The following is a 23036-nucleotide window of genomic DNA, read 5'->3' as shown; positions in this document are numbered from 1 at the left end:
AGTCTCTCAAAATTGTTCCCAAAAGTAAAGCGCAACTTGTTGCTCCCACATGGCACTTTGCATCTGCATGCCACAGGACTTGTACTGATTCCTACAATGGTGCAATCCCCGACCTGGCTGGCCGTATTAATAAAGTTTCACAAGTTGCCTTTAGCAGAATGCACTCCCAACAAGTCTTTCAAAAGCGCAGGAACAACTTCAGAGAAAGACAGATAAATTAATCATTGCATGCCTTGCCTGACACGTTTCAGAGTAAACCTCCTTCCTCAGAGGCAGCATGCCAAGCCATGTTCATTTCACGGTCACTCCAACTGAAATAACCCCTTCAATTTGAAAACCTGCCCAGGTGGGTCTTGATAAGCATCATGGGAGTAGAAATCCCTGCTAAGAATCTTGGGAGTTGGAGTCCATATTAAACCCTCGTGGGTCCGGAAACAAAACAGGCTGAAATTTTAAACAGCATATTTTTCTTTTATTTGCATTACATGTGCAGTCTCTCAAAATTGTTCCCAAAAGTAAAGCGCAACTTGTTGCTCCCACATGGCACTTTGCATCTGCATGCCACAGGACTTGTACTGATTCCTACAATGGTGCAATCCCCGACCTGGCTGGCCGTATTAATAAAGTTTCACAAGTTGCCTTTAGCAGAATGCACTCCCAACAAGTCTTTCAAAAGCGCAGGAACAACTTCAGAGAAAGACAGATAAATTAATCATTGCATGCCTTGCCTGACGCGTTTCAGAGTAAACCTCCTTCCTCAGAGGCAGCATGCCAAGCCATGTTCATTTCACGGTCACTCCAACTGAAATAACCCCTTCAATTTGAAAACCTGCCCAGGTGGGTCTTGATAAGCATCATGGGAGTAGAAATCCCTGCTAAGAATCTTGGGAGTTGGAGTCCATATTAAACCCTCGTGGGTCCGGAAACAAAACAGGCTGAAATTTTAAACAGCATATTTTTCTTTTATTAGCATTACATGTGCAGTCTCTCAAAATTGTTCCCAAAAGTAACCTATAGATATATGTGCCTATGCTGTCATATACCTTCAAGGTACATTGATGTGGAGTTAGGAACAGTAAATCTATACATATATGTACCTTCAAGGTATATTGAGTATACATATATGTAACTATGTTGTGATATACCTTCAAGGTATATTGATGTGGAGTTAGGAACAGTAAATCTATACATATATGTACCTACACTGTAATATACCTTCAAGGTATATTGATGTGGAGTTACGAATAGTAAATCTATACATATATGTGCCTATGCTGTCATATACCTTCAAGGTACATTGATGTGGAGTTAGGAACAGTGAATCTATACATATATGTACCTTCAAGGGATATTGAGTATACAGATATGTAACTATGTTGTGATATACCTTCAAGGTATATTGATGTGGAGTTAAGAATAGTAAATCTATACATATATGTAACTATGTTGTGATATACCTTCAAGGTATATTGATGTGGAGTTAGGAACAGTAAATCTATACATATATGTACCTTCAAGGTATATTGAGTATACATATATGTAACTATGTTGTGATATACCTTCAAGGTACATTGATGTGGATGTGGAGTTAGGAATAGTAAATCTATACTTCCCTATATGCACTTACCTTTAGATAGTCTGTCCACGATAATCATGTACCACAATATTGTGGGGGTCGATATTCTTTTGTATAATTGTAAGAGTTTAATGCTTCTTTTCATTTTACACTTATGCCACTGCACTGACAGTATTATTTCAAATGATTGCTCTATGTTTGTCAGATAATAACTTTACATGCATGATGTTGGACTTTAGTTTTGTACCCAGATTATGGTGCCAAGTGGCAGGGTCTGCCAAATGAAATAGCTATGGACACTACTATGAAGCACTTGTGTCAAACCTTGTAGGAACCTGTAGGCCCGTGCTGTAACTGAAACTTTAGCTGGTGTAATTATAAAAAGAAACAGTGTATTTCAAACCATAAACACATGAATAAATGCCAGCTGTAAGTAAAAACACGTTTATGTTTGAAAATGCACACAACTCTACATTAAGAGTAAAGGGTGCTGACCTTGCTTCTGTTTGTAATAATGACCACTTTTTTCTGCACTCTGCTGTAGCGTTTCACAATAAACTTGCCTTTAATATCGTGGGAATTTTCTTTCGACACTTTGCAGTACATTTTAGGTAAAGAAAGAAATCCTGAATGCGGGAGAGCTATACAGATCGTATAGTTGGTGTTGCATACCATACTGGCACTATTTCACCATCTCTCTCTCTCAGCATTTAACATGTCCAATTCGAAATCAGTGCACAAAGCTATATCGATCTTTTACAGAGAAATTGGTGAAAACAATAAACAGGTTGATTTAAAAAGCATTTCTCAAGGTGTCTTTTTCACAGGTTGTCTATGAATGTGTCAGGCAGACTCAGCAAGATTGTTATAACTAATGGCAGCCATGTGCGTAAGGAAACTTGAGGGGGCCCCCCTGCAAGGTACATGGTGGGGCCCCCCGCTCCTGATTTAATCCGAAGCTCTCAGGCCAGAGTACTGTGCTGAGGGGCACCCTGCAGCTCAGGGGCCCCCCGCAACGCGGGGGCCTGTGTTATGCCACTGATGGCAGCCCCCACCCCCAATTCAGCTCAGAGCAGCTCAGTGGTGTCCATCCTGAGCATTAAAGAGCCAACACATGCACTACAGCACACCTGCTGCCTGCTGATTATTCCGGAAATAGGAGCAGCCGTAATCATCCATAGGCCACTCCTCCAGCTTGCATTATACTATTAGGAAGCCTAATAGTGCAGAGGCGAAAGGAGTGCTGTAATTGTTGCCACCCACTGCACTGTGCTGATTTCGGCCAGCCCTGCCTCTATTCCTTTACCTGAAAGGCGCTGTGCTGACCCCGTCCTTGGCCATAACATAATCGTTCTATTTGAAATCTAATTAAGTGCACAAGGAATTGGGCCAATTTAATGTCAGCAAGGCTATGCCACTATTAAATTTGAAACTTACAAACAAGCCAGCACTGTCCTTACTTAACTACAAAAAAAGATTTTAAATTCCTGGTCACAAAACTCAATTAACATGATCACCTTTTATAAAATGCTGTGTAGACAATATGCGCAATATGTTTACTGTTTGGTAAAGAAAAACGAAAAACCCCAATAAAGTTTGTTTAAAAAAAAAACATGATCACCTTTTATTTGCATTTATTTTTCAAGACATTTATATGCTTTTTGTTGTGCCTGTCATAAACATTGGAACTACAACAACATATTTCACATTGAATAGGACAATTTGGTGACCCACATCACGTAAAACAGAACATTAAATTTTGACTATGAATTATTTCATCTACAAAACCTAAACTCATTAACAAGAATGTACATAACTGTCCCAGTTTTGATTGTAAACACCAAGAGGAGCCTTTTTGTGAGTATAACATCAATGCAGGCCCCTAATAAATGGACCATGGCCAGGGGATGACAGCTCATTACATGATCTAGCCATGGACAGGGATCAAAAGTGTAAAATATGCAAACAAAGGGTTCCCTGAATGCCCGAGTTCCTTATCACAAAACTCACCCTGGTTTTTGAACTGTCGACGCGTTTCAAACCCAAAATGATTTAGGGTTCTCCTCAAGACCAAGAACTGCGGGACACTAATAGAAACGAAAACAAAACATAAAAAATAAACTTTGCAATCATTCATTGTTATTTTGTGTATTTTTTAGTGGGTTGAAAATTATTTTCCAATTGAACTTCACTTTTATACTTACATTTTCTTCAGACTTTAGGGCTACACCTCTAAATTATAACGTTCTTGACGGTCTGTTTCTTTTCAATGATTATACAATAGCTGAATCAAAACAAAATACATGGTACTAGTTAAATATATTGGTGGATGTTTTTTCAAATGAAACATTGAGTTTGTTCCTTCTAAAATGACTTACTTGTTTAATGAGAGCACAGTGGTATCCAGATTGTATTTTAATCACCACTTTTTTGACCATCTTTTCTTCATTCAGCGAGCTTGTGAGTTATCTATTGGGAACGACAACCGATATGAAAATATGAATTGCTGCACAAACAGTTGTTTACGAGGAAAGCGTGGCATCAGAAAAACGTTTTACAAACCAGGCGCAAAAGCATTTGAGTAAGCGGGAATTCAATCAACTGAAGGTAAGAAAGTGTTGGGAGGAACTTTAAACTCAATGTGCAGATTTTTGAGCGGTTACTGCTCAATTCTAATGGCTTGCTTGGCGAACAAACACTTTTGGTGAATTTGATGCAACAGTGTAGCGAAAGAAGATGCTGAGTGGTCGCAACTGAATTGCAACGACTCGCTAAGCGGACCCAAAAGGTGGTGGCAATGTATCTGGCACAACAGTGTAACTATACATACCAATAGACCCGATTCAGGTGGTAGACTCCTGATGCCAAAAATTACTTTATTTTGAGTGTCTCCCGCCTGAATTTGCCTCTGCTTCAATAGGAGTCAATAGGCAAAATGCATTCTCCTGATTGTTTTTAAATCTCCCACTTTTCTCTTCTAAAATATTGCCATGTATGGTGTAAATTGTGGAAATTACTCTAAGGCTGAACCTGCCAGAAAACAACTTACTTTCACTTCTTAGTCGATGAATCCTCCAGATTCCACAATAGACACCCCGCATCCACAGACTGCTGTGCGTGTTCGACCTGCTTCGGTTTTTTCTATTTTTTTTCTTCTCTTCGTGAAGTCACACGCTGCCTTCTGATTGGTGGGATGGAAGTTCAAACTTGTAGTCCAATTCCAATATTTCTTTATTTTGGCTACTCACCATAAAAGAACAAGCACAAGTATATACAGACAGTTAAAATAGTTTAAAAAAACAAAAAAATAAAAAACAATTCTTCTGAGATAATAAATTTTGAGTTAAAAAGATGATAAAAAAGTCAGCCACAATCAAATCCTTGATTTTGCATATTAAGGAAATTTCTCCTAGCGCACCACATAGTGTTTAGGAAGCGTGAAACCGCAAACACTATATGAGAATCTGTGTTATATTTTAAAATTCTGAATGCTTCAATGCAGTGGGTTGTGCCTAGGTTTTTACATAGCTGGACTAACCATCTTTGTCTTGTTGAGCGGTATCCTGGACAAAAGGAGAACACATGGAGTTTAAACTCAACACATATATTACAGGCTGGACACCCACTTAAATTACCACCTGCCCATTTGCACGTGAAGGCACACAGGGGAAGACAGCCATGTCGAAACTGTACATATAATTTCCTGCCTAATGCCGGGCAGATTGCATCAAGGCATGCCTCCAGCCTGCAAGTGTCTTTTACTTCCAGGAAAAGTAATGTAAGAGAGCCATGAGCGGATTCTACTTGGAGTTTTGTGGATAAACTACCCCAGTAGCTGGTAGTTAGTAATTTGCGTGGTGTTCTCAAGCAAGCTGTGTCTGGTTTATCCCATAGTTCTTTTAGGCCTATTTCATAGAGGCCCTCCCTAATGAATCTAAGCCATGGCACCTTTCCTAAACCGGGGAGACTCAAAATTTCCAATAACTCTAATCTGTACTCTAGAAGCTCTGGTGTTACCCAGAGGCGCCGCCAAAATAGTAATGGCCTGCAGCCAATTTCCTCAGCAATGGATCTCACCCCTAGGTCCATACGCAATGGAACCAGAGGGGTGCTAATCAGTAGACTGAGAAATTGTCTAAGGAATTTGTTCTCAGTAGTAACCAGAGGCCTAAGGTTGGAGTGCCCACAGAGTTCAGCCCCATATAGGGCAGCACTCCTGGCCTGAATTTTGTATATCTCCATCACTGGTTTCTGGAATGTTTCCCTAAAGAACTTGGCCAGGCCCCCTATGGTCTGTGTCATTTTGAGATTAGAGTTGCTAATTTGAGCCCCCCAAGTCATATTCTGTGTGAGAGTTAGACCTGAATAATCAAATACAGAGACCTGCTCCAAAGGGATACTGTTCATGTGCGGGTTTGGGCGTGTAGATTTGCTGGGGTTAAAGATCATATATTTTTTTTTGTTAATGTTGATCTCTAGTCCCCTGGTCCTACAAAACTCACAGAACCCATCTGGGATTCTTTGGATGCCCATTGGTGAGTTAGAGAGAAGAAGGGTGTCATCTGCAAACATCATGGCAGGAATTTGCTTTTGCGCGATTTTAGGAGCTTCGGTGTCCTTACAGACTCTCAGCGCATCGATCAAACCATTGATGTATATGCAGAACAAGGTGGGGACGAGCACACATCCCTGTCTGACACCTCTTTTTACAGGGATGGGCTGCGTTAGTTTCTCATTTTCCCCATATCTAATTTGGGCATATTTTCATTGTGTAGCCTTCTCAATATATTTTGAAGGTATGGGGGTAGTCCCAGCTCGCTTAAGATACTCCATTAAGCATCTCTGGGTACCAGGTCAAACGCACTCTATAGGTCAACAAAGACCAAATACAGGCTGCCCCCTTCTAAATGGACTGTTTTCCAATAGAGAAGCTGGAGCCTGAAAATCTGGTCTATTGTAGATGTTTTCTCCTTGAAGCCAGCCTGCAAGGGGGTCAGAATTCCAACGAAGATTGCAGATGTTCTAAAAGAATCCTGGCAAAGAATTTTTGTGAGACATCGATCAAACTGATCGGTCTATAGTTTGCCGGTGACAAAGGGGATCCCTTCTTGTATACCGGGATAATCTCGGCGCCTAACAAAGTTGCAGGAAGAGCCATTCCCAATAAGATGGCGTTAAAGATTGCCCAGAAATAAGGGCTCCAGATCTTAGGTTCAGACCGAGAGAGATCCCCTGGGATCTTGTCCAGACCGGCAGCTTTGCCAGGTACAATTTTATTTAAGGCTTTAAGGACTTCTGTCAGGGATATCTCAGGAGTGGCTGTTACCAACCCCAAGAGGGTCAAGGTTGCTATGGTCTGACTACTCTCTGTACCATCTGGTGGGGAATAAAGAGCTAAGAAATGCTTTCTCCAGCAATCAGCCACAATGTTTGGCTCAAATGCCGCTTGGCTATTACTACTACCAGTGGTTACGATGTTCCAGAATAATTTCATATCTTTAGATTCCAAGGCCAATTTCAGGCTGTCCCACTGGTCTATTTCCCACGAGGTCTTGGCAGCTGCGATGGTGTTTTCATAATGATGTCTGGCTGCTTTTACTGGTGTGTTGCACTTTGTTTTAATGGCCTCTATTAATGCCTTTTTGGCCGCACTGGAATCCCCATTGAACCAAGATTGCCTAGGTGTCCTACCTCGCCCCTGGTGCACGTTGTCCAAAACGTCTCCTCCAACTTTGCTTTTATGGATTCAGTGATGATATTAACCTCTTCAAGGGACACGGCAAGGTCTCCAGATTTCGCAATCTCTGCTAGAGCCTCAATGTTGGGAGTGATGGGATTGAATAAGAGAGCCAATTTTTCCTGTGATTTTTCCACCCAGGCCCACCTAACTTTCCGCCTATTATTTGAAAGGGTCAATCTGTGATCAACACTGGTAGATTTAGCTGATTTAATCCCAATGGGGGGAAGATTAAGTGTAAGGATTAAGGCGTATGGTCACTATCTTGCCACGGACAGACAACAAAATCTTTAGCCAGGGGCCATGGCCTGGTTCCTAGAAAGATGTAATCTAAGATAGAGGAATGGCCAGCTCTGTTAAAAGTTTTGTTCCCAGGAGAGTCTGAGCCAAAGCAGAGAATACTTTAAGGTAAGCGCCTTAATTTGAAGTGCCAATAGTGTCCAGGCCCTAATAGGGGTGATATTGGTCTCAGGGATTGACCACAGTTCGTCCTCCTCAGTTACCGATGGACCAGTTAGATCTTTCAGTGGTTCAAATTGACAGTTTATATCGCCTCCCATTACTACTAAAGCATTATTCGGGAGGCTAGCTAACAGATTGTCGAGGTGTTCTAGGGTTGCTGACTTCTGTCCAAACCTAATCGGCCTTGAGTATATATTGATTAGTGCGATTGTTAACTCTAGTTTGAACGTTAATACAAGGCACAGTATGTCTGGGGAGATGTGCGGCACTAAGGCAATCCTACAGCCAAGATGATGCCCAACCCACGTGCATAGCCCACCCGATGGCCTGCCTCGGCCCTTAGTTACTGCCGGTATATGGTATGTAACAAAACCCTTACTGGATGAGTTCTCCACCAACCAGGTTTCCTGGAACAGGCAGATATCACACATTTCTACAAAACCCCCCCAATTGGGGAAGTTGAGCTTGTGTTTGATGCCTGCCACGTTCCAGGATACAATCTTGAAATCGTTTACTTTACTGCTGCTGACTAAAGTGTCCCCCTGAGCATTGATATTTGAGTGGTCTCCAATGACTGGTGTCACTGAAGTACCTATGGTGTTTACTTGAAACTCATTCGGGGAATCAAAGGCGAGCGTGGTGTCTATCCCCAAGCTATGTTGCCGATTTCTTCCCTGTTTCCATGTGAGTAAATCGGACTGTGTGGGTGTGTAACAGTGCCAGATTGTGAGTCCTTACTGGTGATGGGAGCTTTAAATCTACCGGTAATCGTTGTATATGTGAGAGATTCGAGGAGGGTTATTACCCCAGTGTGAGCATTATCAGTGATCTTAGAGGGGTCAGTTTCGAGGGGGCTAGGTGACTTCTTCTTAGGGTCTATGGTCCTTGACAATATGCGCTCCCTTGCACAAGGAGACCTAGATGGCCACCTGGCCGAGAGTCAGTCTACCTCTTCCAGAACCCCATATATGTTCGCCAGAGGTAAGTTGAAAACATGGGATTGCATTTGAAGGGGACACTGGCCAGTCGTTAACCGAGTCTGGTGCCATGTATTTTGTCTGGGTCCAGGGTCAGCCCTGTCATCATGGAAAAATGCTGGGTGTAGGAGAGTAGGATCTGCACTTATGTTGCCCCCACTTTTTTTCTGATGTACACACTGGTTTCTGGCTATAGTCAGGCTGGGTCCCTGCTAATCAGGGCCTCAGTCTCTCTGTTCTCTCTAAACAACTTTGAGTGCATACTAGATGCACTAGTGATTGGATACTGTGGTACCTTATGAACCCCTAGTATATGGTACCCTAGGTACCAAGGGCATAGGTACTTCACAGGCCTACCAGGGGCTGAAGCATGTATTATGCCACCCCTGGGAAGCAGACTAAATCTGACACCACAGGGTTGCTACTGCAGCCTGGGTGAGGTAGTGTTAGCACTCCTCACAGAGGTATAGGTTCCTATATCTCACCATACACACACACATAAACCTATCAGCCACCCCTGTGGCAGGCCCTATCAATCCTGAGGGCAGGGTGCTTGGTTTACAATGTGAGGGGGTGCCTCTGCCTGAGCAGGGCCCCTCTGCAGCAGGCAGGGTCTATTCCTTGTGGCTGTTTGTGGATGCGGTTAAACCATATACTCTTAAGTGCACTAAAACCTCCCGGTTAATGCTAACTTTGGAATGACTGCATCAAAACATGTCGTGTTTGGTGTCAAACAACTTGGAATTATACCCCCACACCAGTAACTGGTGTGGGAGTATGATCCCACCCTTCTAGAGGGGACGACATGTACCTACTGTGGTAACACGGTAGAAATCTGAAAGAGCCCTGGCATCACAAAATGGATGCCACCAGCACAGACACTGGGCTGCCCTCCTGCTGCTGACTGAAACTCGCAGTGGAGGAGGCCCAACAATAGGCATCCTGTCACAGGGAGGTGTCACCACCTTCCAGACAGGATTTAGTGTATTGGGGCTGGGTGGGTGCACTTCTAGAGTGCTTTGAAGTCCTGCACTGGGGGAGCAGTAGGCTCCTCTGTGCATATGCCAGCTCAAACCGGTTCAGGGGCTACCTGTCGCTGCTCTGGTGCGAAACTGGACAAAGAGAAGTGGGTGTAACCACCCCCTACCCTGACCCTCCCAGAGGAGTGGTCCTAGAGCTAGTCCCTCCCCTATCTTCAGTATAAGATAGCAAACCTTGCCATTGCAAAGCAGATAACCCTGGACAACGCTCTACAAAGAAGAATCCTGGCCCTTCGATGTTCCACTACCTTTGGAAGACAGAAGAATCTCCCTTGGAGTCAAGGAGTGACTCCCCTGCTTGGAAGGCACAAGAAACTCTAATCAACGGTCGCAAACTTTCCCGCTCCCACCGGAGTCCGAAGTCCCTGCAGCCCCAGAAGTGGATTTCCTGATTTCTCGACGGCCATTGTGAGTCCCCAGCAGAGATGAGGTGAGTGGACCCTACGAGTGATGAGGAACTGCAATACCTGGGAACCGTGCACTATTGTCAAGTGCAACCCCTTCACGATGTTCTATGAACTTGTGCTTTGGACCACTTGTGGCCCAAGCCTCCAGCAGGTTTTGCAGCAAAAATCAGAGGCCTACCCCGTCCCGAGTGACAGTGGGCTCCTGTGAAGCATTTCCTCAAGAGGCATCTTTGTGATCCCTTGCCCATTGGCTTGTGGTTCCCCTGAAGACTTTTTTATCAACTCAAAGGGCTCCCCTGGTTGCTACAGGCTTGCCCTCACTCACCCTCGCTGGGTGAGTCCCTCAGACCTTGCTGGTCTGCACCATCGACTTTCTTCACTCTACTCAAGACTTGCTGTTGCCAAGGCTTATTGGCTCCAATCCGGTTGCCAACACCGCAGTCAGCTGCAGACGTTGTGGGACACTCCGAATCCAGCTGTTGGTCATTGTCGATCTTTCCTGGACCTCGTGAGCGTAGAGTTAAAAAACCCTTGATCACCTGAAATCACCCAACATCCGTGGGCATCCATCTTCCTGGCCCCGGGTCACTGGCAAGTGACTGTGAACACTATCCCTTCAATTTTCAGGTCATCTGCATCCAGAATCCAGCCTTGGATTCTACCGGACACTTCTTCAGTCGCCGCAAGCAGCAAGTCTTCTTTGGTCTCCATAGAAAACAGCGACACGACCCGACACCAAAAGACACCTATGCACCCGGCTTCCCTGGGTGAGGTAACTCGTGCACTCTGGTACCCTAGTGTGTGTTGGCCCTCGAATTACTTACCTTGTAAGTGGCTTGCTTGTAGACTTCCTCGAAGTACCCTAAAACTTTAAAAATCAAACCGCGACTTGCTCCATTATAATCAATAGGGAACCCGCGGCTGTGTTCACACACTGCATGCGTATCCCGTGCGTCTGTTACTTACCTGCTTTCACTGCAGTAGTGAAGCCCCAGCGATTCTACCTGCCCTAGGCCTTGTCATTCTGCAAGTCGACTTTCCTAAACCTCTTTTTTAGTATATGGTCTGGTACGCCCCTAGGGCCCCAGCCATATGTGTGCTTAACTTATTGTGAAACGTTGATATTTGAATGTGTTCCTGACTTCTAATCTCATAAAGAGATTAGTAGAGTGTGTCTAGAAATAAATACATATATATTTGATATATATACCCGTGTGGTGTCCTTTCATTTGGTAATTCAAGAGATTATAAGGTAAAACAAGCTGCTTTACATTCCTCTGAGACTTAGCCTGAAGGCTGCTCTCCACAGCTACCACTAGGATAGCTTTCTTTAAAAGGTTGTCTTAAACCTATCTACCATAAGAATCGAATTGGACTGGTGCAAGGTGGCCACTATGACTAGTGACCAGCATATGCCAGGCCAACTTCTCACACTGGGGCATACAGGGCATCTTGCCCTGCCATTGGCCGAGTCTGGCGCCATGTATTGTGTCTAAATGTAAAATCCTCCCTGTGTTAAAGGTGGTTAATGAAACATAAAAATGGGTGAGGGGAAGTAGGCTAATAGCAGAACCAGTTAATGGAGAACAGTTACTGTAATGCAATAGATTTTGCACAATAGTGGGGTTTCTGAAGATAACTATGACACAGTCCCCCTAGCATCTTTGGGTCTGTTACCCACCCAGTCCACTCTGCGTGTCAGTAATATTTCACCTGCATTGACAAGGTTAAATTGGCTATGTCTAGTAAACAGGTGTAAACATTTGTTCTTTAACTCATAGTGGGTTTCCTTCTGGTCTTCTTAGAGAGGTGGTACTCCAGTTAGAACGATGACATATGGAGTTGAGGCTAGCGGCAAGTTTATTGTTGGCAGGTCCATCCCTTCCCTGCCTCTCAGTCTCTTCGTCCCCCCTTTGTCAGAAGATGCTTCAGAGGTACCCTCATTGACAAGTGCACTACCCCTTGCTATGCGACCCTTCTTGCACTGATCACTTTTGGCCTCCTGGATGGCAGTTGGGACATCGCTAGGGGTGATGGACTTCTCTCTGATCTCCATAATTCCAAGTTCAGCGGAGGCTATAGTCGCTTTAATGGACTCTCTTGCCATAGTAGAGGGCTTAAGTGCTGGTCCTGCAGAACAAGTACAGGTGGTTGGAATTCGATCCAGTCGGACAGATAACTTGGCAAGTTCTTCTCTTATAATATCTCGGATTTGGCCTCGTAATGATTCCAGCATGGGAGTTACCCATGCTGGTGGTGTCGGATATGTGGGCTGAGGTTCCCCCTCCGGCAGTTGGGCGGTCTGGGTTGGCCTATCTCCTGTGCACACTGGTGAACCATTGTTGGGCTTTTTCTGCTTAACCCCAGCCCTAGTCGTCTTGGTGGGCTGCCTTGAGTGTGTGGGCTTGACAGAACCCTTTGTAACTCCCCTCCTTTTGGTGACCACTTTGGGGGTCGAGCCGGTGTCCAACCCTGAAGTCAGGGTCAGTTTTGTTGTTTCAGTTGTTTGATCAATGCCAGATTGTGTGTTAGGGGAGTCCATGAGAGTGCATATCTGTGGAAGGTCTGGGGTCAGTGATAATCTATGCTCGATGAGCTCAATTTCATTGGCCACAACGCCTATAGCCCTTTGGAGCATTCTATCGATAGATGTTTGTGGTAAGGAGTGAGGTACGAGCCTCGGGGTGCGTGACGTAAGGAAATTGTTGTCTGCTTCCCCATGCTGGCAAATTTAGCTATGTAAGATGAAGGGGACACTGTGATTATAACTAGACTGAGCAAATGGGTGGCCCACCACACCTGTGTACCAAAATAGTGGGAGAGGGAAATCAGACAGTCAAAGTTAATAAAAGATGCAGCTAGAGAAGGAAACAAAAGTTACTTACAATTTAGTCCCAGGGTTGACCTCGCTATGGCCATGGCTGCCTCGTCCTTTGTTTTCGTGAGCTCTGGGTAGTTACAGCCACAACAGGACAGACTGTCCAGAGAACTTGAGGGTTGAAATGGGATGGTGCAAGGCCAAGAGTTGTGGCCCAGCCCAGCCTTGATCGGCCGCGGACGGGCACAGAAGGGCTGCGGGAGCCCGCTAAGGATTAAATGGGCGCCTCTGGGCAGTGAGTGCGTGCAGCGTAGGTGGCGTCAGCAAGCCACAGGGAGCCTGGGACCTGTGGTCCTGGGTCCGCTACCCCTCTTCACAGCCTGCGGCAGTGGCGGCAGCAGAGACGGGCTTCCCCCTCAAATCAAATCATGAAAAAGTGAATTCTTTCATTGAGGATTAGATGATAGGATCCAAAGCATTCTTTTATTTAATGCATTGAGGAACTTGTAGTCTGAGGTGTTTTTAGATCTGCTTCTGATTGGTGGATTGGGAGTTTCAGAAACGTAGTCAAACCATGAATCCTTATGAATAATGGAGTTGGTTTCCCTAATTGAAATGAGCAACAATTGTGAGAGAGTAAGTATATTCGATTTCTGTCATGTTGTGTTTAAACGCTAGGGTACTACGCAATATTTAATCTGATGCATTGTGGATCTTGCAGTATCTAAGCATTGCCGCTTGGGCTGCTACTCCCATCAGGATGACTTCATTCCCCTTGCTTGTGCCACGAGGTCAGGGAATAGTCTTCACCCAGTCAGCACATGCACAAAAGGACTCCGACCTCCCCCATTCCTCCCAAAAAAACAGATTTTTTAATCAGTTCCATGGGGAAGCACCAAGCGTGAGCACTTCGTTTGAAGATTCTTGCTGTTCATTCTCTCCCCTTTGTCTCCTCCGTGATGCAGATAAGGTAACTCCCCCATCGCCCGTTAACACTAGCCGCCAGTGGTTACTATTGTTTTGCAGAACATTTCTGGGTTGTACAGTTGTGTTCATTTTGTTTAATGTGATCATCACAACCTTGATTTTTCAAAGCCCAGGAAAACATGACAGAGAGATAGTCAAAAAAATGGGAAATATGATAGGTCACCATGGAGAGCTGATTGTAAGGTGGAGATGTAGCTACATTCTTACCTACCCACTGTCAGTTTTCACTAACCTTTTGTGAAGGATTCAATGGGAGTGAGGCTCTTTTCCATTTCTCACCACCCCCATCAGTGACCATATTCAATCAGGTATGAGGACCAGTATTAGAAGCAAATAAAGGGAATGGTATAAGAGAGAAAGCAGAAACACCAATCTCTACCCCTCTGCCTCGTCAATCCTGTTGGCCAAGGAGGTTTCCAGGGTGTCATGGACCTCTTAGTAATATCTGTGTATAAACAACTCTCTGTACACACTCTTTATCCAGCTGACTCTCTCCAAAAGGTTGGGGAGGTGTTATAAAAATCAACACGCTCACCCACAGGGCAGGATACGCTCTTCATCCGGCTGACTCTCTGTGTGGACTTCAAGGACCAGTGAGCTGCGGGGACCTAGAGGAGGCAGGGGGGTACTATAAAAATCAACGTGCTTTCCCGCAGTGTGGCACACACTCTCCATCTGGTTCATTCTCTGTCTGGACTTCAAGGACCTGTGCGCTGTGAGGCCCCTGAGCAGCCTGGGAGGTGCTATGAAACTCAACGTGCTCTCCTGAAGTGCAGGATGTGGTCTTCATCTGGCTGACTCTCTGTGTGGACTTTAAGGACCAGTGTGTTGCAGGACCTATGAGGAGGCGCTTTAAAAATCAATGAACTCTTCCGTAGGCTGAGCCGAGGCGAAGACTGGCCCGTCCAAGTCTGATCAAGACTCCTCACTTTGACATCAAAGCTCAGCACAAGCTTCACGCCTTTATATACAAAACTGTCCACAATGGGGGGAAAAGGAAATATATGCAGGGGGCAACTGGGAAGGAGGGTCCTGCCTCTAATTCAATTATAAACTATCTTTCTGGTGCCACGATCCCGATTAATAATGAAATAGTCAATGTGGAGGGAAGGTTTGTGGTCACTCAATGGACGGTAAACAAGGCTTTTAAAAAATCTTTGCTAGATGCTACAGTGAGGCTGGACGCCGCCTCGTGGGTGTACTTCCAGTTACCCTGATCTTACCATTTAATAAAAATTCATGTGTCCTAAGTGCTTCTTCAAGCAATCTTACCAACTCACCCCACCCGCTCGAAGCGCTCCTCTAACTATAAAGAAAAAGAGCGCAAGCTACAGCAACCCAGCAAAGGATACTTCAACCCCTTCAATACTCATCCAAACATGATTCCCCCTCTTATACTAAGTGAGGAAGTTGTCAGACAAGGACGACTATGAATGAAGATACTGGTAACCTTATAAGAAATTTAAATATTGAGTTGGACTGCTGGAAGAATTATGTAAAGTCTGTCCATGAGAACGTGAAAAAGTAAACTTGAATCATTTAAGTCTGAGGTGCTGAACATGTTGGAGCTCTTAAAATAACGTATTTGCCCTATTAATCAAAGTTCTGCTATGTATAATGGTGTTCACACTTAGCCATTTCTAACAGCACAGTCATTAGCGCAGTGGGTTAATAGTGCGCCCTTCTTACGGAGGGAAAACACTCCAAATAGCTCTCAATTTTCCGGCGACTCTAATGAAGCCAACTGGGGGAAACGTTTTAGCCAAAAGAGAGTGCAAATTTTCTCCTCCCATGATAAAATCGGGAGGTTTCACTAAGAAGCATACCGATTTACAGCTGAGACAGAATCATCGTTCACTGGATGTCTTGTACCTTCACCCAGATGCACCTCAATATGTGATTATCACGAAGGGTGTCCTTCCACTAAACCCTATTTTATCGGAGACCTGGCTGGATCTCAAAAATGAATTGGTTAATTGGCTTTCACGAAGAGTTAGTAATGTCCATCGTCTTTATAACGAAATCCTAACCGTGAGGAGACTACAGTGAGTTAGTAAATTTAGGAAGACTAGTGAGGGGAGATGCATTGTTATAATCCTTCATTGCCCTAGTTTTGTGTAATGTTGATTATCCACACTGACTATTATTCAACTAACTGAAAATAGTTTGAGAGGGAATATTGAAGTTTTGCCTCTCTGCTTCTTTTATAAGCCTAAATATTTTCCAAACAACGACAAGCCTGATAACCTTTTAGAGCAAAAAGACAATGATGTTACTCATAATAAGTCTTCTCCTTTTGAGTCTCTGAATGAAGTTGAATGGCTATCTGTGTGTGTGCAGAATAACTCTTTACCCACCACAGTTGCTGTGGACAACTCCTGTGTGGTCAATATTAGCACCAATAATTGTTGTTTTGTCCCCTGTGTATCCTCTCCCAAACCCCAGCTAAAATGTACAGTTGTAATAACTTCATGGAATGAAGTCGAACTAGCAAATAAGCTCAAATCTACTGACTGGCAGAACTATATTATGACAAATCAGATTATATATATTCAGGAAACATGGGTAGTTGATGAGATGTATGTTGAGGGTTTTCTGTCATATGTTACCCCTGCCATACCCTCTAGTGTGGGTAGGGCTATGGGAGGTCTTGCTAATTTAATATCAGTTCTATTTGCTTCTAAAGTGATCAAGACATTTACCACCCCTCCCATATTACCAATTCGACTTACTATCTGTAGAAGTTAATTCTGATTTTGTAATTATAAATTACTATAATAACCAATTTTACACTACTCACAAAGGTAGCTGGTGCCATGGAGAAAGATTTGGACATATTTCTCATGTCTGTGGCAAATGACATCTTCTTAATGTGGGTTGGATATTTTGATATTCCCAGATGCCCTTTTTGTACCAAACGGGTGTGTGGATTAGTGGACTCAAAAGGCGAGGGATAGGATCAATTTCAACAAAACCCATATGGAGGTGCTTTCCGTCGCAGCGCCTCCGAAGAACTGCTGCTGCGTGAGTCTTGTGCACAGCATCACCATAGCTCCCCTGTAGCAGTAAGGAACTGACGCATCATATGCTTTTTAGACGCCTCATCTCCCCTGCGCCTCGCATCGTCTTTGATTTTTAATGCATCTCAGGTACTTTGTCCTGATAAAGTGCAACCATTGATTTTTAAGAACTACAAGTTTATTTAATCTTTGAAAATTCATATCTCAACTTGTGTATGTTGGAAATGTGTCATTTTGGTCTTGTATTCAGATAAATAATGGCTATTTTTCTAAACTGATGTGGGGTCCTTTTGTAGTGCTTTCACTTTGTGTGTGTGAGTGGGTGCATGTGTGTGTGTGTGTGTGTCTCACCTCTGGGATAAGCCTGATTAGTCTGTGCCAAGCTACCAAGGGGGTGAGCAGGGGTTATCTTAGGTGTGTAAGTTACCCTGACTAGAGTCAGGCTACTAACTTGGACAGGGTGCAACCCACTGCCAACTAGAGACCCCATTTCTAACACACTACATGGTTGCATTCCCTAAAATAGGTTATTAGTACTGGGATAGTCCGCGCTGCCCATGTGATGGGAAGTCTAGACAATCAACATTGCATTTTATACTCTTTTGCAAATTTTATATTAAGCAAAGGAAGTTCTTTTCAAAACCTTAATGTTTAAATATGAAATGTCATATTTGCACATTTGCTTTTTTAAATCTGTGTAAACGTTATGATATTTTATCATGATACTAAATCACTATGAGTACTCCCACGATGGATCAGTCAGCAATGAAGACTCTGCTGCTAACTAAGATGATGGTATGCCCTATTTGAAGTAAATAACACCACCTAGGCGTGGGGAAGGAAGCAAGTCCTTTTGTTATTATATTCCCTCACACACCCTAGTGGTGTCATGCTTCATCATCGGGACACCCCGACGCCTAAAGGTCAGGGTGGGCTCGACCAATATTTCAGGGAGCACTTAATGAGATGATTTTTGGCCAGGGGGTTTTAAAGATTAAAAATCGGCGTCAAACCCCAGTTTCCCTTTATTCTTGGGTTTGGCACTGATGTTAAAAGATAGAAAGGAGGTACCAAATAGGTGTCTACACGGGGCAGGACCCTTGGTGGCAGTGTGATTACAGGGCTACCCCACATGTAGCGGTCCCACAAGATGTTTATCCTCTCCTAAATTGGGATGGAGTGAATTCATTTACGGAACGAAACATCTTAATAAGGAGCAGCTATCTGCCCTTACTGCATGTTAGTATAGGGAACTTCTCCCCTCTTTTTCTCTATCTTACAGGGGGCACAAGCCCTGATGAATGTCCGTGCACCCTTTATGGGGCATTAGGGACAGAAACATGTTGGCAATAGGGTCCTAGGACCATAATATCCCTAGAAACCCTCCTTTCTATCTTTTAACATCAGTGCCAAACCCAAGAATAAAGGGAAACTGGGGTTTGACGCCGATTTTTAATCTTTAAAACCCCCTGGCCAAAAATCATCTCATTAAGTGCTCCCTGAAATATTGGTCGAGCCCACCCTGACCTTTAGGCGTCGGGGTGTCCCGATGATGAAGCATGGCACCACTAGGGTGTGTGAGGGAATATAATAACAAAAGGACTTGCTTCCTTCCCCACGCCTAGGTGGTGTTATTTACTTCAAATAGGGCATACCATCATCTTAGTTAGCAGCAGAGTCTTCATTGCTGACTGATCAATCGTGGGAGTACTCATAGTGATTTAGTGTTTACCCACGGGAGGGTGTACTCCTTTACAGAGTTCCTCTCGGCCCCGTACCTAACTAGGGATCTTTCCTAATATAGGTTTGTGTATTATTTTATCATGATATACTGTAGCATCTTATGTTATATAGGAATACTTGAGGAGAAATTATTTAATATTGTACATATTGCATCCGGGCATGCTAAATCCTAGCATACTGTATCATAGCATGGTGTTAGACTATCATGCAACTCAATCAGTGATTATTTTGCTAGCAGTGCAGATGGCACAGGGTGCTTTTTTATATATGTTCTTAATATTTTCAGCTTAAAGGATACATGGTTTTGCCTTAGCAATAATTCATCAACAACGTTACACTGCATTATTCAACACATTTTCATGTACTACAACAACTGACAATAAAACATAATCTTATGGTAATAAAAGAGAACAAAAACAGCATTTCTACCAAACACAGTGTAGGCAATGATGCTTCTGGTGTACAGATCGGTAGGTGGATTCCATCAACGCGGCCAATAATGCTGGAAAACTATATGTTTTGTACAATTTCTCTTTAATATGCTACAACTTTGTAAGTGCTTCTGTGAGTGATGCGTCTGTTCTATAGCATAACATCCAGAAAAGTTGAGACGCATATAAGAAAGCACTTTGGTACATGCCACTTATCGTGGCATGTGTTTAATGACCGCTGCCAACGGCCAGGAGGAATACTGAATACAACTTCTGACACTTCTAGCTGGGACTGACTGTGCTGTGTTTGAGACTAGCAAACATAGAAGTTTATTAATGTCGCCGTCTTGCTAAATCTGAACTTCCCACGACTCCTTACTGACTCTGGCCTATTGCAAAATCGTGTCCCTCCACCTCCTTTTCCTGGGAAACTCATCTGAATACATTAAGGATGCGATCCCTGGCCTCAGTTAGTGGGTTGAAAAAGTTTAGTAGGAAGTATGGAGAAAAGTCAGATAAACCTGTCTTAAATGCATATATGGCCATGAAACCGCCTCAGTTCCAATATGGAGCTGAAGTACTGTACATGAGTGGTAAAAGAAGATGGGATATTAAAAAGGGGAAATGTAAAAAAAAAATATTATCCCTATCTAGATCATCTATGATACAGGCAGTAAGAATTGAAACAGGAATGGTATCTTGGGAGGTAATGGTACGTATGGCATTAATAAGATTTTGGCAACGCCTGGGAAATGGGGAGGAGCAAAAAATAGCAGAATGGTGCAAAAGGGAAATCTTGCAGAGCGAATTGAAATGGGCACTAAGGTTTAAGAAAATGATAGAGACAGTATGCAGGGAACTGGGAGTTAAACTGAACCTGCAGGACTTGCAAGCTGACGCAAGACGAGAATTGAGGGTGTTGGCAAAGGAAATATCACGAGACCAGGATTGCAAGTACCTGGAGGGGAAGAAATCTGTGTGCTTTGTTGTAAAATCTTGGAAATCTAATCAACAGCTCCCGTATATAGATATACAACCTAACCGCTATCTGAGGAATGACAATTTAAGAATATGAATTAACCCTTGTTATATGAATAACGGGATAAAAGAGGTTATGATGGATCCTGAAGGAAATGGCACCTGTAGTTTAGGTACGAAATGCGATATTTTGCACATATTGTTAGATTGTTTTAAGGTCCTTGATACACGTAAATAGTTTTTACGACCAGTATTTATTAAATATGGTATAAAGAACCGTGCACAGGCAGCAGAATTGCTAACGGAAATGATCTATTTGGACATTGCATGTGCACTGGGGAGATTCATGCTTGAGGCTAAAAAAGTTTTCAGTGTATATAAAACCGGGATTTTATTAAATTCACTTGCGGATAACAGGATAGATCAGGAAAGGAAATAACTATTTATTATGGTATTGCATTTTTTACTGTGTACATATGATTATAATATTGTATTATAGAAAGAAGGAAATGTTCTATTATTTTTCTGTTTAAGGACCAATGGTCTAAATAAACATTACTTTGACTGGACCTCCTTTTCCGTTCTTTTCTGTTGTCTTCCTATAATCCACATCTATGACACCATGAAATACTGAGCTGCCCTTATGGAGGTCAGTGTCGCGTCATGCGTGAGCCTTTTATATTTTCCACCAATTTACCACTTGTTTGCCGTAGCAGCTATTTTTTGCTTCTTCTGCTCCTTTTTTTTAGTAATTATTCTCAACATGTGACTGTCATGTACTTGACTTTTGCGATTCACTATTGAGGAATCACGGAAATAGCAATTTATGACTGCAAAACAGTTTTTGCAAATATGTCATGTTTTGCTTATGTGCCACTCGGTGGCCAGTTCACGCTTTTGTAAATGTAGTTGCCACTGCTTTGCGATTCACTGAGTTTTTAAAAAAATGCAGTCTTGTGTTAAGATTTTTGGGTAAACCGTTTTCGAATGGCATTTCCTTCCCTGTTCTTATGTGGATGGGCAAACCATGGTTTTCCTCCTAGTCAATCATGGATGTTTTTCCTAAATATGTTTTAAGTGCACATTTGGTTAGGGCGGCTTTCGCTTGTAGTGCAGATATTTTTTATACAATTTCTAATAAAGTTATTTTCTGAATCAATAGGGTAGAGTTTAAGGCTGCTGGTGCTAATAACTCGACAGAACAGGTGTCTTCCGAGCCGAATCCATCTGCCAGTTATTGCCTGAGCACTTGGTTCAAGCTAAGGCGCACTTTAGGCGGGACACTGTTCCTTTGCACTTTTTTATTTTTATATAAGCACGCATGTAGACACACACACGATGTCACCACTTCTCTTCCGGTCGTTACGCAAATAATCTCCCTTGATGAGCTGTCCAATTATCGGCCTCTCAGCAGAAAGCGGCCCTCACATGTAAAGGCGGGAACTCTTCATAAGGACTGCGCGTGGCAATTATCATGGAGTGCTTGCCTTGAATGTCTGCTATTTATAAGCGAACCAATCAGAAAGTCAACCTGTCACCCACCTGACCCTCCAAATAATTAGCGCTGAATCCCGGTTGCGCAAACCCTTAAGAAAGGACTGGTGTCGTGTTATTGGAGGCCGCCAGGTGAGGAGGAGGCAGGACCCCCACCCCCCTTGTGATGGGAGTCCAGTCGCTCGGCTGTCCCTACCTCACGCATTTAGAATTATTAGCTTGAAGCTGTTCACAGTCTGGTGAAAAGTTTGAGGGTGCACTCTAAGCCACCATGACTGATGCCGGCTGCAAGGACGCCGACTGCGCCGTGTCCAGGCTGCTCAATGTGGTGGAGAGCGAGCTGCAGGCCGGGAGGGAGAAGGGGGACCCGACGGAGAAGCAGCTGCAGATGACCCTCGAGGACGGCGAGCTGTGGCACAAATTCAAAGAGGTGACGAACGAAATGATTGTCACCAAGAACGGCAGGTAAGGGCACCTATGTGGGCGCGCCGTGACTCCATGAATATTTAGGGCAGGGTCTTTGAGCTCGTGCATGCATGCATTGCTTTTTAAAACGACCTCAGAGCGCATCTGCTGGTTGAGTGCCTTACCTCAGGGCCATACACATGTGATAACATACACATGTGTTGATCATCAGGTCAAATATTAACTGTATCTGTGTTCAGTTGGTTCAGCCTGTTTTTTTTTCCAGGGGTGGACTCGTCTTCTTGTTTGTGGCATTATATTTGTGAACGTTTTAGAATATAATGTGATTTCACACATACTGGCGTTCAGAAGTGAAGCAGAGGGTCTGTAGTTTCTAAAAGCAAAGTGCACATGTCTGGAGGCCTTTACAGACAAATGCATGCAGCTGACAGACTTGTATAACCATATGTTGTGTATTTTGAATCACTCATTCACCACTTGGGGCATCTTTGTGCTGAATAGCAGATGTTTGTTTTTATCCAACTCAGTGGTACTCATTTTATCGATCTCGGAAGGATGAATGGCAGAGAGGACCTGCCAGGATTTAAATCTGTGACTGAGGCAAAGCACAGATCCCTGGAGTGGATGCTTTAGTCCACAGTAGGCCCAACCAGACAGGGGTCTGGAGGCAGCGATGAACTGGTCACTGCTGGATATTTGTCACACCCTGAAGGCCAAAGTGCATAGTTGTGGTTATCAATGTTTCATGTGTATGTGTTTGGATGGGTTTAGGGAACTTTGAATATGCGGCTCTTTGACTCAGAAGCTCTTAAATTGCACATTATTGTTTGGAGAAAGTATTGCATAAAAAATATAATTCACTACAATTTATAAGAAAAAACAAGAATGCATGTATGTGAGGCTATGCAGATAGTGAAGGTATTGCATGGTATTTCCATCC

General features: G+C 43.5%; 1 protein-coding gene across 1 annotated transcript in view; it reads left to right on the top strand.

The window, feature by feature from the left end:
* Window positions 1-4055: 4055 nt before the first annotated feature.
* TBX19 (T-box transcription factor 19) overlaps window positions 4056-23036 on the top strand; it is a 289720-nt gene continuing 270739 nt past the window's right edge. Inside the window, exon 1 of the mRNA XM_085620539.1 lies at window positions 4056-4183. The gene's annotated coding sequence lies outside the window, so the exon portion shown is untranslated. The remainder of the gene's footprint in view (window positions 4184-23036) is intronic.

The sequence above is a fragment of the Triturus cristatus genome, chromosome 8, assembly GCF_964204655.1.
Source record: "Triturus cristatus chromosome 8, aTriCri1.1, whole genome shotgun sequence".
In the NCBI taxonomy this organism is placed as follows: Eukaryota; Metazoa; Chordata; class Amphibia; order Caudata; family Salamandridae; genus Triturus; species Triturus cristatus.
Note: the sequence above shows the minus strand (reverse complement) of the source record. Positions and strands in the feature narration are given on the sequence as shown.